The sequence below is a fragment of the Corvus hawaiiensis genome, chromosome 11, assembly GCF_020740725.1.
Source record: "Corvus hawaiiensis isolate bCorHaw1 chromosome 11, bCorHaw1.pri.cur, whole genome shotgun sequence".
Classification (NCBI taxonomy): Eukaryota; Metazoa; Chordata; class Aves; order Passeriformes; family Corvidae; genus Corvus; species Corvus hawaiiensis.
Genome location: NC_063223.1, coordinates 14356990 through 14369274, shown reverse-complemented (window position 1 = coordinate 14369274; position 12285 = coordinate 14356990). Strand labels below are relative to the sequence as shown.

General features: G+C 37.4%; 1 protein-coding gene across 2 annotated transcripts in view; it reads right to left on the bottom strand.

Moving 5' to 3' along the window:
- The window catches only part of EEFSEC (eukaryotic elongation factor, selenocysteine-tRNA specific), a 124578-nt gene that overhangs the window by 100417 nt on the left and 11876 nt on the right, over positions 1-12285 (bottom strand). The window contains exon 1 of one of the 2 annotated variants that reach the window (XM_048315534.1): positions 10662-10762. The exons of the other annotated variant lie outside the window; for it this stretch is intronic. The gene's annotated coding sequence lies outside the window, so the exon portion shown is untranslated. Of the gene's footprint in view, positions 1-10661; positions 10763-12285 lie in introns of those variants that run through there. 2 annotated transcript variants of the gene reach the window in all.

The window sequence follows — 12285 nt, the reverse complement described above, 5'->3', positions numbered from 1 at the left end:
ACAAACTGGACAGAGTCCAAAACAGACCTCTACTTATTTTAATGTTGAAAACATTAACTATGGTACAATTCAAGAAAGCCTACATATCTTGGAAGAGCAACAATCATTCTGAGTAGACACAGATGACTGCTACAAAAAAAGGTAGCATTTGCTGAGTTACACAACACCATGGTATTTCAGCTGCATTAATTTCTTTCTTGGCTTGAAGTCGAAAGTGCATAAATTGTGAATTAGTTAGCAAACATTAACTTTTTAAAGTGTCATTCATATATATGTATATGCAAATACAGACACCAGTAAAAGCTGAGAAGTTAAATGTTTAGGATACTGCACAAAACTACAGTGCAGTTACTTAGCATTTTAGACTGAATGTCACTATACAGCTCATCAGCCTTGAAGTACAATCGGGGCATACAGTAAAAAAAAAAAAAAAATTTCATACACTTGAAAGCAAAAGAAAGCACAGAAGAAACCAACTGAGTTATTACTATCCATGTTGTAAACCTGGTTTGTCCAGGGGTTTTTTGTTTGTTTGTTTTTTTTTTTTTTTTTGCACTACCTGCCTATATTACACCTAGCAGAAAAAAGGAAAAAAGTTCAGTTTCGTATTTTGGAATTCAGGTTATAAACTATTTCAACAAGAAACAGTCATGTCAAGTTTCTAGGTTCCCAACCTCATACAAAAATGGCACCTGTAATTCCACCAACTCATATCAAACCCAAACTTAGAAATTTGCAATGAAGTGCCCTGCTCCTTCTGGCTGGAGTTTTTTAGTTCACAAAACAAGGTTTCTGAAACAATGTGACAGTAAGTTGTGTAATAAATCAACACTTGACATTCATGCTTCAGGAGAAAAGGTGCAAAGTAGAAAAAAATGGATACTTGTAAAACCCTGCTTTGACCTCCTCAGACGATATTGTGTGCTCAGGGTTCTAGTAAGCTTTCCTAGGAGCCTAATGAGTGATTAGGTCAAGTTTCAGACTTGTTATTCAGAGGTATTTTGTTTTGGTATCAATGCCACGTGTGTTTTTGCACTGCTCTGAAGAGTTAAATGTAAGGTAACATTACACTTGGGCCTTATATAGTGACCATAAATGGTCCCTGATGGTCCATAAAGTCTTTACTATAAACACTGAAAAGCAAACAGGTCAGAGGACCAAGAACAAAAAAAATATCCTTTTTATAGTCTTGACCCGTATCAGCTTTATGTTTGCTCTCTACAAGATCTCCTGCCAAGTTTCAAGAAAAAAAAGTAATTATACTTGCATGTGATAATGTTAAATACATTGCAAAAAATATAACTCCAAGTATGACCATTCTGTCCTTTGCATCTTTCAAAGATTACAGACACTATCTTTGAAGCTATTTCCAAGACCTGAAAGAGAAAACAGTGGCTTAGAGGTATAAAAAGAATCAAACCTCTGGAAGAACTGCAAAGGCACTGAACCTGCACCAATGAGGACATGAGCCCATCCCCAGTTCTGATCGACTTCCACACATGTGGAGCCTTCTGCTCCATCTCTCATTACTCAGTTCACACCACACAGAAACAGACTATTCCCAGCTTCAAGAATGCTGCACCTGAGGTTTCTCCACTAACTAGAGTGTGGAGACAAATATCGAGTGAAAGCCTCTGTAGTACCTACAACCATGGGAATTCCTGCTACCTCCCTGATACTACAGGATCCTCAGGCCAGAGCCGACAGCAGCCTATACCAGTATGCCTTTTACTACAAATGACAAGTCATACAAAATCAGGTTCATACCGGAAAGAGAAAAGCAGTACAAAAATTACTGGAATAACTCTATATATTTTCCAAGATTGTTTCAGGGAGAGATGCACATAAACAGCCACCAGTGCACGTATTTTCCTTCAAAGCAGTGAGCTGTTTCAGTAAGTGAACTCCTGTATTAGCTTTTCAGACAATTTAACACGCTGATTTCCAAGAACAGACCAACTGAAATGTTTCCTAACCAATCTGTTCATATTTCTATCCATATTTGAATCTACTATAACATACAGGCCCCGTACTGGACTCAGAGGGGGCAAAACCAGACTCATGAACAATAACTACAACGTTTCTATAAATTCTACCCTCTATCAGTACTATTTCACACTCAGCTCTTCAACTTTTCAAGCTCTTTTAACATTTGTACAAGATGGTATCTTTCCATTAGCATATCTAGGATTCGATCACATCCATGCCCCCATGTTGTAACACAAAGAGAACCAGCACATCTCAGAAATCCTTACACAAGCAATACACAACTTCAGTACTTGATTATCTCAGGATAAAAAGAATGTGCTATGCTTAATGACCAACAAGTTCATTTTTTTCCTTCCCAGAGGACTGGAGAACTGTTACTACAGGGCATCTATTGCCTCCCTCTGGGTGCTTTGGAGAATTACTGAATTACAAACATCTTGGAACATCTGTTAGAATTTCTTCAAGCATGTTTTAATCAGTTTAATATTAGATGTCAAGGAGACTTTTTTGCTATCTTTGTGTTAACTTCTTCAAGTCCTAGCCAAAGGATATCTCACTGTAAATTCTTGTTCACTCTTCTGCTGTATCTTTGAAAGATCAGTCTAAGGAAAAGTTCCATGCAGCAGTCATTGGAGATAAGGACCATCACACAGGTAGACAGACCTGAATATACATTTAGATATGCAACTCCAAACTTCCAAAACCTATAAACAGCAGTTTGCATGCAGCTGAAAACGAGTATAGATATGAAAGTTGTACCTGAGAGATACTGCTGAACCACCTTGAAATTCTTGACTCCAATAAACTTTTCTCTACTTAAATTCAATGTTTTAGGCCAACTACTCTGAAAATCATGAAATGCACTGGAATCCCCAAGAAACACACAAGTTATCACCTTGATCAGAGATTTGCTACAGGATTCTCTTCTCTCCACCCCTCTGTCAATTCAAGGACATTAATCTTGTAGTGCACCTGCAGCTTTAGATACCTCAACCACCACCAGTAATAAATTGATTTAAAACCTTATACAGATCAAGAGCATGTTTCTACAAGACTGACAAAAATAAATTTTCTTAAACAATTCTGTCACCAAGTCATCAAGTCCACAAGTAAAACTCCAATTCATCAGATTCTAAATCATTATTCTGCAAAAAAAATAAAGTGTTCCATACCAAGCTGAAAAAAAATTATGTGATTCTGCTCTTAAATTGTTGCAAGCCCTAAGCTACCTTGTCTCTGTCTTTGAAATAAAGTAAGCAAATGTCTTGCACCCTGCACTAAAGGAGCTTGTTTTGTATTAAAATCCAGTCCTATTATGCTTTTTACAACACTGTATGCAACACACTGTCCTAACAGAAGAGTTATGGTAGAGTATGGGAATATTCCTGCACAGGTCTCAGATGTGCTTCATCTGAGAATGTGAAACAAGATTTTTTTTTTTTTTTTTTAAAATTAACAGTTTACATTTTGCTTTTTTTTTTTTTCTTCTCTGCTGTCCTCAAAAACAAAATAAAATTGAAGATTGCTAGGGGCAATGAAAAACGCATTCTTTAATTTTCTCTTCACCCTCCACAATACTGAAATAACATCAGTCAGGGTTATAAACATCTGTAATTGCCAGGGGAATGTACAATACATTCAGAAACTCCAGGCCCACATATCCTGTAGCTCTGCACTTCACAAACAAAAGGTTGGGGAAAGAAAGAGGGGGTGGGGTACAGGGAATAAAGGCTTAAAGATTAAAGTCACAGGCAGAGACAGACGGCTCCGTTTTTTAATAACTGAAAACACGAGTTGTGCCTGAATGTGCTCATTGTTTTATGGCAGGGGGGAGAGTCTCCGCATGCTGGACTGGCTGGCGACAGAACTGCCTTTGCATCAAAAATAAGATTTGCAAAAAAAAAAAAAAAAAAAAAAAAAAAAAAAAGACACCAAACCCATGCCCTAATTTCCCCTCTTGCAATGGTTAATGATGCTTTTAGGTAGCAAACAACAAATTATCCCACCTTACCTTTATTAAATTGGGGAAAACTTCATGACTGGAAGTATTACCTGATGGAAACAGTGTAAGGCACAGCTGTAGAGATGGCTGAAGGTTTTATGCTGTGAAGGAACACAGACTATGAACAAGAACAGTCGTACATAACAAACAGGCACATCTAGGGAACAACGAGCTTATAAATCTAATTCTGATAGGTTCTTCACACAATAAAACCAGTGCTGCAAGGCTGAATTATGGTATAAGCAGATTTTTATATGGTTTCAAGAAGTTTAGCTGTCATGAGGAAGTTCTTAAGTCCTTACTTTTTAAAAGCATCAGCAATACTTTTAGTGAATGAAAAGTTTCATGAGCTGGGTTCACTTCAGTCAATAAAAAATGCCATTAGTTTAAAATATTGCACTACAGCATGAAAAAATTGCAAATATTTCTTTTAGGTTTTAAAGTAATTTTTCTCTCAAAAATTTAGGAGTACAAGCACTTGCACACTACATGGCTATTCAGTATCGATGATGATAAATGTGTATTATTTTTAAATTCCATAATACTAATTTTTCTAATCCAAATAATCTAATACTTATCATGATCTATTTCAGTGGAAAAATTTTTTCGGGTTAGATCCCACCAGTGCCCAGGAACCCATCTTAAGGTCAATGCAATGAGGACAGTTCCACTGCTGGGTGCCAATGAACCACAGGTAAACAAGCAGCCTCAACAAACATACGTAAACAAAAAATATTAAATCATTCTTTCAGTTTTATTCTAATCTAGCCTCAGATGTTACCATAAGAGAGCTTTTGTTTTACTGCATTTTTTTTTACCTGCCAACTTTGCTTTAAATATAGACAGAAAGGAGATAATTCAGCAAGACAACAGGCTCTTTCATCTAAAACCATGAAACTCCCAGTCATAACTTCTTGGGGAAGCCTAAAATAAGGAGCAGGGAGGCACACAACAGGAGTCAGTGAAAAGTACTCTCCTGCCCAAAGCAAGCATGCTGTGCCGGGAGAAATCAGTGGCCACAAATACACAACTCCTCAGCCAAAAATGTCAGACCTGGAATGCTCCAGCTATCATCCCCTCTTTGTTGATGCAACACTTTTGCATCATCAGCCACTGGATGTCTTGTTGAGATTAAAAATATTGTGGAGAGTTACTGTCTGTTTAGCAAAGAAAAAAAAAAAGACAGAGTCCATGTCAGAAAGGGAGGGGAAGGGAAAAGCCGAAACATGAGCTCATAAGCCTGATGTGGAGGATAAAGGCAGGCTTTGTTTTACCTCATTCATACCAAGTATGAACAAGAGACTCATCACTGTTTTGAGCTTGAACTGCAAAATTTGTTTTGTATGCAGCACTGCAAATTTTTTTTCCTCATGTAACTCAACTACCCCTCTTTCTCAAAAATAACTTTTGCTGATGCTCTGATCAAGCATTTAAGCCTAGATGAAACCTGTATAATAACAGACTCTCATTCTGCCCACACTACACATTCTGACACTTCAGAAGCACCTACAAAGGCATTCTTACATAGTAAAGACCAGCCTTGGTTATACCACTGATGTTGCCCTGAAGTTCTCATGCACTCAAACAAAGTAACTAAAATTAAAATATAGGAATATTTAAAAGAAAAGAAAAATCACTTGGAGAACACACTGGCTATCTAGCCACACTAAGAGTTAGGCAACAGTTACTAAATTGGAGATACTTCTTTGGGCTAGAAGTATTAATTCTTTTTAAACTTTCAAATGCAGAATTCGGTTCAAAAATACAACACAATGTTTAAAAGGTACAGTCTTTGGAAGATTAGAGGTAAAAAAAAGAAACCACCAGAAAATAAGCCTGTCCTCTGAAAAAGACTACCCACCAGTGCTGTCCCTAAAAGAGCTCAAGGGCAATACCAAAAGGCAGCACAGGAAAGCAGAGCCTGGATTCTACTTTCGTGCTCCTAGGAAAAGGCAAAGAGGGTGGTAATTTACCGTGTACAACCAAATTGTACATGAAAGTTTAGAACCAGCCAATTAAAGCTAACATTATGGAATGGAACTGAGGTCCGAGTGGAATGCGTTAGACACGCATTCCAGACAACGGCTCCAGAGTCCGCCTGCGAGGCGCATACTGTACAAAGTACAAAGGGTCAAGAAGTTCCTCTCAAAGAGAGCCCCAGCTCCGACCAGGAGTCAGGACAGCTTGCCCAAAACACAGACGTGGTGCCCAGCTGCAGAGTGACACCATGGCTACAAAACCAAGTCATCACCTGCATTGACAGAATGCTATGGAGGGAGTTAGAAAATTTGTCAATCAAGAAAGGGCAAATCTCACAACAACTGAGAATCAAATGGACGGGGTAACAAGGAACAAAGAAGACACTGGATCTGGACACTGATCTGGACACTGGAGGAGAGGGTACAGTCCCCTACAACTAACAGCAATAAACATGCCTATTTCAGTTAAAATCTCTTACATATATCTCTTTCATACACTCAACCACAGCTTTGCTTCTCTTAAACAGGTCAATGTAGAACGAGTAGAAGAGTTACTACTACCTAGTGGGAAGTTGGAAGACAACTACCTCAAGTTATCAGGACTATATTACATTTTGCCTTAGAGTCTTCTGTACATTGGAGCACAGTGAACCCCAATTTTGATGCAAGTTTCTTGATTTCTGTGACAGTAATGAAGAAAAAAGTTGTGTTTGTATTCCTGCTGCAGAACATAACCAAACAGAAACACAAAGAGAGAACAATTATGTTACTTCTTGTGTCATATATTTCAACATACAACTCCATACACATGCGAACTGGGAAATTAATTCAACGTCATGATCCAAAATTCTGTGAGACTTCTATAACACTAACACTCTAACTTCCAAACCTTCACCATCTCCAAACACCGACAACAATTATAATCTTTACAAGAACAGTATTGGGATCAAGGATGAAAAACAGATTCATGTAGAAAAGGTAAGCTTGTTCTCAAGAAAGACACCCTGCAAACAATCTCAGTTTCTATGTCAAGCTTTAATTTCAAGCACCCACATTACTACACCGGTGCAGCAGTACAGCATGCAGAAAGAAATATCAAACAAATCAGTCCCAAACATATTAAACATGACAGTTCTGAGAAATAGATTATTTTCATTCTGTGCAGTGTGCACAGATAATTAGGGCCACAGTAACCAGCAATACTTTGGAAAACTAATTTTTCTGGACACATTCTAGGCAGCAGACAGTTATCCTGACTTGCCCATGCTAAGTATTAGGTGCTTTGCTAATTTACAAATTTCAGCGTAAGGGTAGCTGCAGAGTTAATGCTACCATTAAATTGTTCTGGCTAAGGTTTTAAGACTTTATACTGAACTACCAAGGGAAGTTTTTATATGCAAAAATCACCACAAACTCACCACTTGAAAACCAAAGTCAAAGCAGTGATCTGTTAGTTTCTTCGCAGTTCACTCTGAGTTTTCAGTGTTTGTGCACAAAGGCTGTAACTTCTGTTTGTCTTAAATTGGATTCACCACTCAAATTTCATTAAAGATTTATTTTGTATTTAGTTCTCTGGCCCTCAGTCCATGGCAGACATCAGGCCCTGCCTAACAATTCACTACCTAAACATGACAATAGCAAGCATTTTGCATAGTTTGTCATTCCACTAAGTCACATCACATTGTGCCAGAGACCCTTCTCCGAGGAGGCCATTATCGAGCACATGGTACTATTTCATACCTCCTGCCAGGGCAGCACAAGGGCTTCTGACAGTGTATTTATTTTTATTTAAATTTTTGCTGACTAGGATTGCACAAGATACACACCTCATTTCAGAGCAGTCCTAAGGGGTCAACAGCCATGTAAATCTCCCATCCCAGTACTTCAGGACAAAACAAACTATATCATGTGGATATGCTATCTAAATTGCCAACACCACAAAGCACTCCAGAAATTGCAGGGTGTATGGCATTTGTGGTTCACATTATTACATTCTCCATATAATTAATAAAACTCCACTAAAATATAAAAGGTGATGCTCACCGTAAAGGAGGAAAGCTGTACAAAGTTTAATTACTAAATAAAACTAGGTACAATACTTGCCAAGATTAGAATTTATACTGTGTTAAGAGGGGGTGGAATTTAATGATCTATAACCACACAGAGATAAGAGACAGTAGCAATGCCTGAGTAAATGTTTTCCAAAGTACTAATAGGAGGCAAGGTGAAAAATCTAAGTTATCAAGATTTATAGCCAGATGACTTCTTAAAAAAAATTTTACAGCAGAGTGAGTGCCGTAAAGATATTCCAAATTTCACTGCTAAAGTATTAGTTTAAAAATAAATATTTTAAGTGCTTTGAATTATATACTTTATTGTTTAAAATTAGATATTCATGTGAATGAAGTTTTACAGCCAAGGAGCAAAATACAGACCTGGTCTGACTTCATATTGGTTTGGACCTTAATCCTGCAGTCTCCCTTACTGAGTTCATTCCTACAAGGCTACATGGATTTAGAACACCCAGCTGGGCACTGAACTGGTACTTCTACAATGCTGCAAGTGTGCATGGCACTTCACAGATAAACACAAAACAAGGCCCTAGGTTTAGAAAGCTCACAGACTAAATTTAGAGCCATTGCTCCCTAAAATAATGAAAGTACTTTAATCTGTGACACAACCATGTTATGTTATTGCTTCAAGTTTTATACTTAGAAAAGCATAGATCTTGTGACGTGAACATATAGAAACCATCAACATAGAAAACCAGGCCCTTTATCTCCAAAAGCCCTCATAAATAAAGGAAAAAAGTTTTCAATTACATATTTTGAAGAATTTCCAAAAGCAAAGTTGTTCAGCACAACCCTACACAGAAATTTCATAAGACAGCTCAAACACTATATAAACCAGAACATGATTATCTAATCATAGATATTTCAGTATAATTCAGAGCAAGTCCTTCCAGCATTTTCTCTAGGATGAGTGAACAACTGAATAAAATACAAGTGTTGACACAAAGCTACAAGCATTTTACAAGCAGTAGTGGCAGTTTGTGTAAGCTAAGTTTGTGAGCACTAACACCTGTGGGTTAAACAAAACATCACTCAAGTTCAAAACCTTCAAAGAGAACAGAACCGTGACAAAGGAGGATCATCATAAGCGAAGTACAGCAGGTCTCCCAGTTCTGCATCCTACACCCACCCTCCTGTTTCATTTGATGATTAAAAACCACTTTTTTCTCACAAATCGAAATTTAAATTTTCAAGCTAAAACAAAAGCTGACAGCATCCCCAGGGAAGTGGGAAGAAAGCCTACAGAAAACAAAGTCTGCTCAGAATACACATTGCTCTGCCAGGCTCATATGACCAGCTCTCAGGAATGCTGGCACTGCTCAAGTTATTCACTGGAAATAAGCAACAAGCAAGAATCCTGGATAAATAAGAAAATAACATGGAGTGCAAAGCACTACTGCTGCTACTCCAAAGCTGTAACAGTAAATTTGCATTTAACTGCACATTTCAAGAGAACACCAGTCCCAGCAAAAATCCAAAGAGTAGCAAGTGCAGGCACTGAGCCATCACTCTCTAGCTTGGATGGGGTTCTAGAAAAGAAGTGCCCAGAAGTCCAGTAATGTCATCTGCCCTTGCCAATCTAACCTCTGTGACTGAGAGAAAAAATTTCTAAGCATGAATACAAAACAGGATCAAAAGTATATCAAAGTATACAAAGAATATTTAAAGATTACACACTTCCCTCTTCTACAAAACCCCTTCCGGGATGCTTTTGCCTTGTACGAGCCTTTTTTGTATTTTTCATTATTGCTTTTCACATTTTGTTAGGTCTTGTTTCCCATTCATATCTTGTAGACTCAGAGAGCACAATAGATTCTAAATTGAACTTCCTGACAGTAAGAACTAGAATTACAGAACAAGGGATGGAAAACTCAGAATGAGAATTTAATTTCAAATGAACTTAAATAAATATACTTCATTTGTTATCTAACCAGTTTGGCCTTCACATCAAATGATGGAGACAACTGCTGTTGAAGAATCGTATAATAGTAACGGAAGAGAAATACAATGGAACTTTATTAAGTATATTCTTACTGACAATTTACTATAGACTTAAATTAAATTTTGTTAGAAGATTTCCTTAAAGTACTTCCAATAAATTATTTTTATTAATTATGTTTAAAATGTCATAGTTAATTTGCTTTTGAGGAAAAAATTATCTTGCCATTTTGCAAAAATATAACATTGAAATAAAGCATATGAAGAGGGAAAAAGGTATGTAGGTACATAAAATGAAATAGTCTAATAACTGGTATACACGGAAGAAAAAAAAATCAAATAGCCATAGAAATGGATACTTAATTTTTTTCTTCCCTTAATAAAGTAATAACGGCATCCATTTACATGCTTTTTACCTCAAGGGTCCTGTTAAAAGCAAGGTATACATTGGGCCTGGGGAGTGACCTGAGACACCACAAGAGGGGAAAAAAGGTTTTAAAACAGTTTTCTCATCCGTAGTTCCCATGTTTTAAGCATACCTCATGCTTCCTGTTACTCAGAAAAACAAGAATTCAGCGTACAATGAGAAGATTTGCCTGTCTCTGGGACCTAGATTCTGTTGGTCCATGGAAAATTGAATCACAACATCTCAAAGTACACAAGTTTTAGGAAGGGCTTTACCAGCAAAATGAAAGCTTTGAAGTTTTCAGTCCCAAGAGAGCAGCAACAATCTCTTCCCTCTGCAGAAGCACTGGGCAGGCAGAGAAGCCTATTTCACTGCAGCTCTGTTAATAAGCTGGAACTCAGGCTTGGATACTGTTAAATCTGGAAGCAAACCGATCAGATAACTTTAAAACATGTAAACAGAAAACATGAAACAAACAGAAGTGAAGCAATGTGGGTTATCAGCAACCCAACTCCCTCCACAAACCACCGTAACTCTCAGCCCAACAGTGCCCACTTCAATTTAACCCCAGTTATGATACAAAACAAACAAGGGCAGTTTTTGAAAGTCGAGATCCTTTTCTTCTCCCTCTTATTCATACAGGGAAGGACACCATATAAACATCAAGAAATTGGTTTTCAATCCCATTTCACACTACGTTGTCCCTCCTCTTCTCCTTCTTCCTTGACATCCCTTTAGGTAAATAAGATCTTTTAACTCATATCTGGAACTGCCAGCTTATGAACATAGAGAAAAATCTATTCCAAGTACAAGCTTCCAGAGCAGCCTGCTACAGAGCTTATTCCCCCATACCTGAAAGAGGCACACCATGAACCATTGATGTTCAGCAGACAAAGCCTTTGCAGATGGACTTCAGAAAGGAATTCTAGAAGTCCAAAGCGGTGTGAAAAAGAAAACAACAAAAAAAAAACCAAATAAACAAAAATCCCAAAATCAAGCCTTGTTTTTTTTCTTTTTTTCATAAAAATCAGAATAGATTATCATTTAAAATGATGCCAAGGCTATAAAGCCCTCTCTACTACTTTCTTTCGTGTTCTTACATGGCAAGAAAAAAAATCTGCTGAAACTGCTTGGCATCAGCCAAATTCAATAAACCAACACTATCTCTAACTGTAAATGCATCACTAAGATAAATGAATGCATAATTGAAGAGTACTAATCACTCCTTAATGAAATGCTGAAATCACCAAGAAAGAATACAGCCTTGGTGATTAAAGCTCAGTTTTTTTAGGTGATCACAGCTAACAGAAAAAGAGATTACAACTCATGCATTTGAAGTATTTTACAATTATTGTTACCACTTAGCAGAAAAACATTTTTTCCAGAATGTATTTAATTTTGAAAAACTGGCTGGATATTTTGGTGGCCTATTACAAAATCACATTTGCCACCGATAGACTATGCCCGAGCTTCCCATATTTCCATCATGACTTAACCACAGAACTCTACTCTCATGACAAGTTCTCATAAATGGCCTCTTGCAGCTGCGCTCACTTTGGCTGCTTTTACTGCATCTATACTGTACAGTGCTTCTGACCCAGAAATTAATTTGTTACTGCTAGAGAACATCAGACTCCACTTCAGCATCCTCTTAGCAGAAACAGATTTTTCATTCACAGAACTTACTTATCCCACTTCCGAACAAACAGTGCATAAAGGGGAACTGGGACAAAAGTGTAACTCTTTCACATAAAGCTTCTAAATGGACTAACATCCTCAAAATGAGTGCATTTTGATGATTTCATCGTGTCATCCTGAAAATTTTCAGCATCCAACAACAACAGTAAATACAAGTACACTTGAGATGCTACAAAATTGTTAGCTCTCCAACAGAAAGTG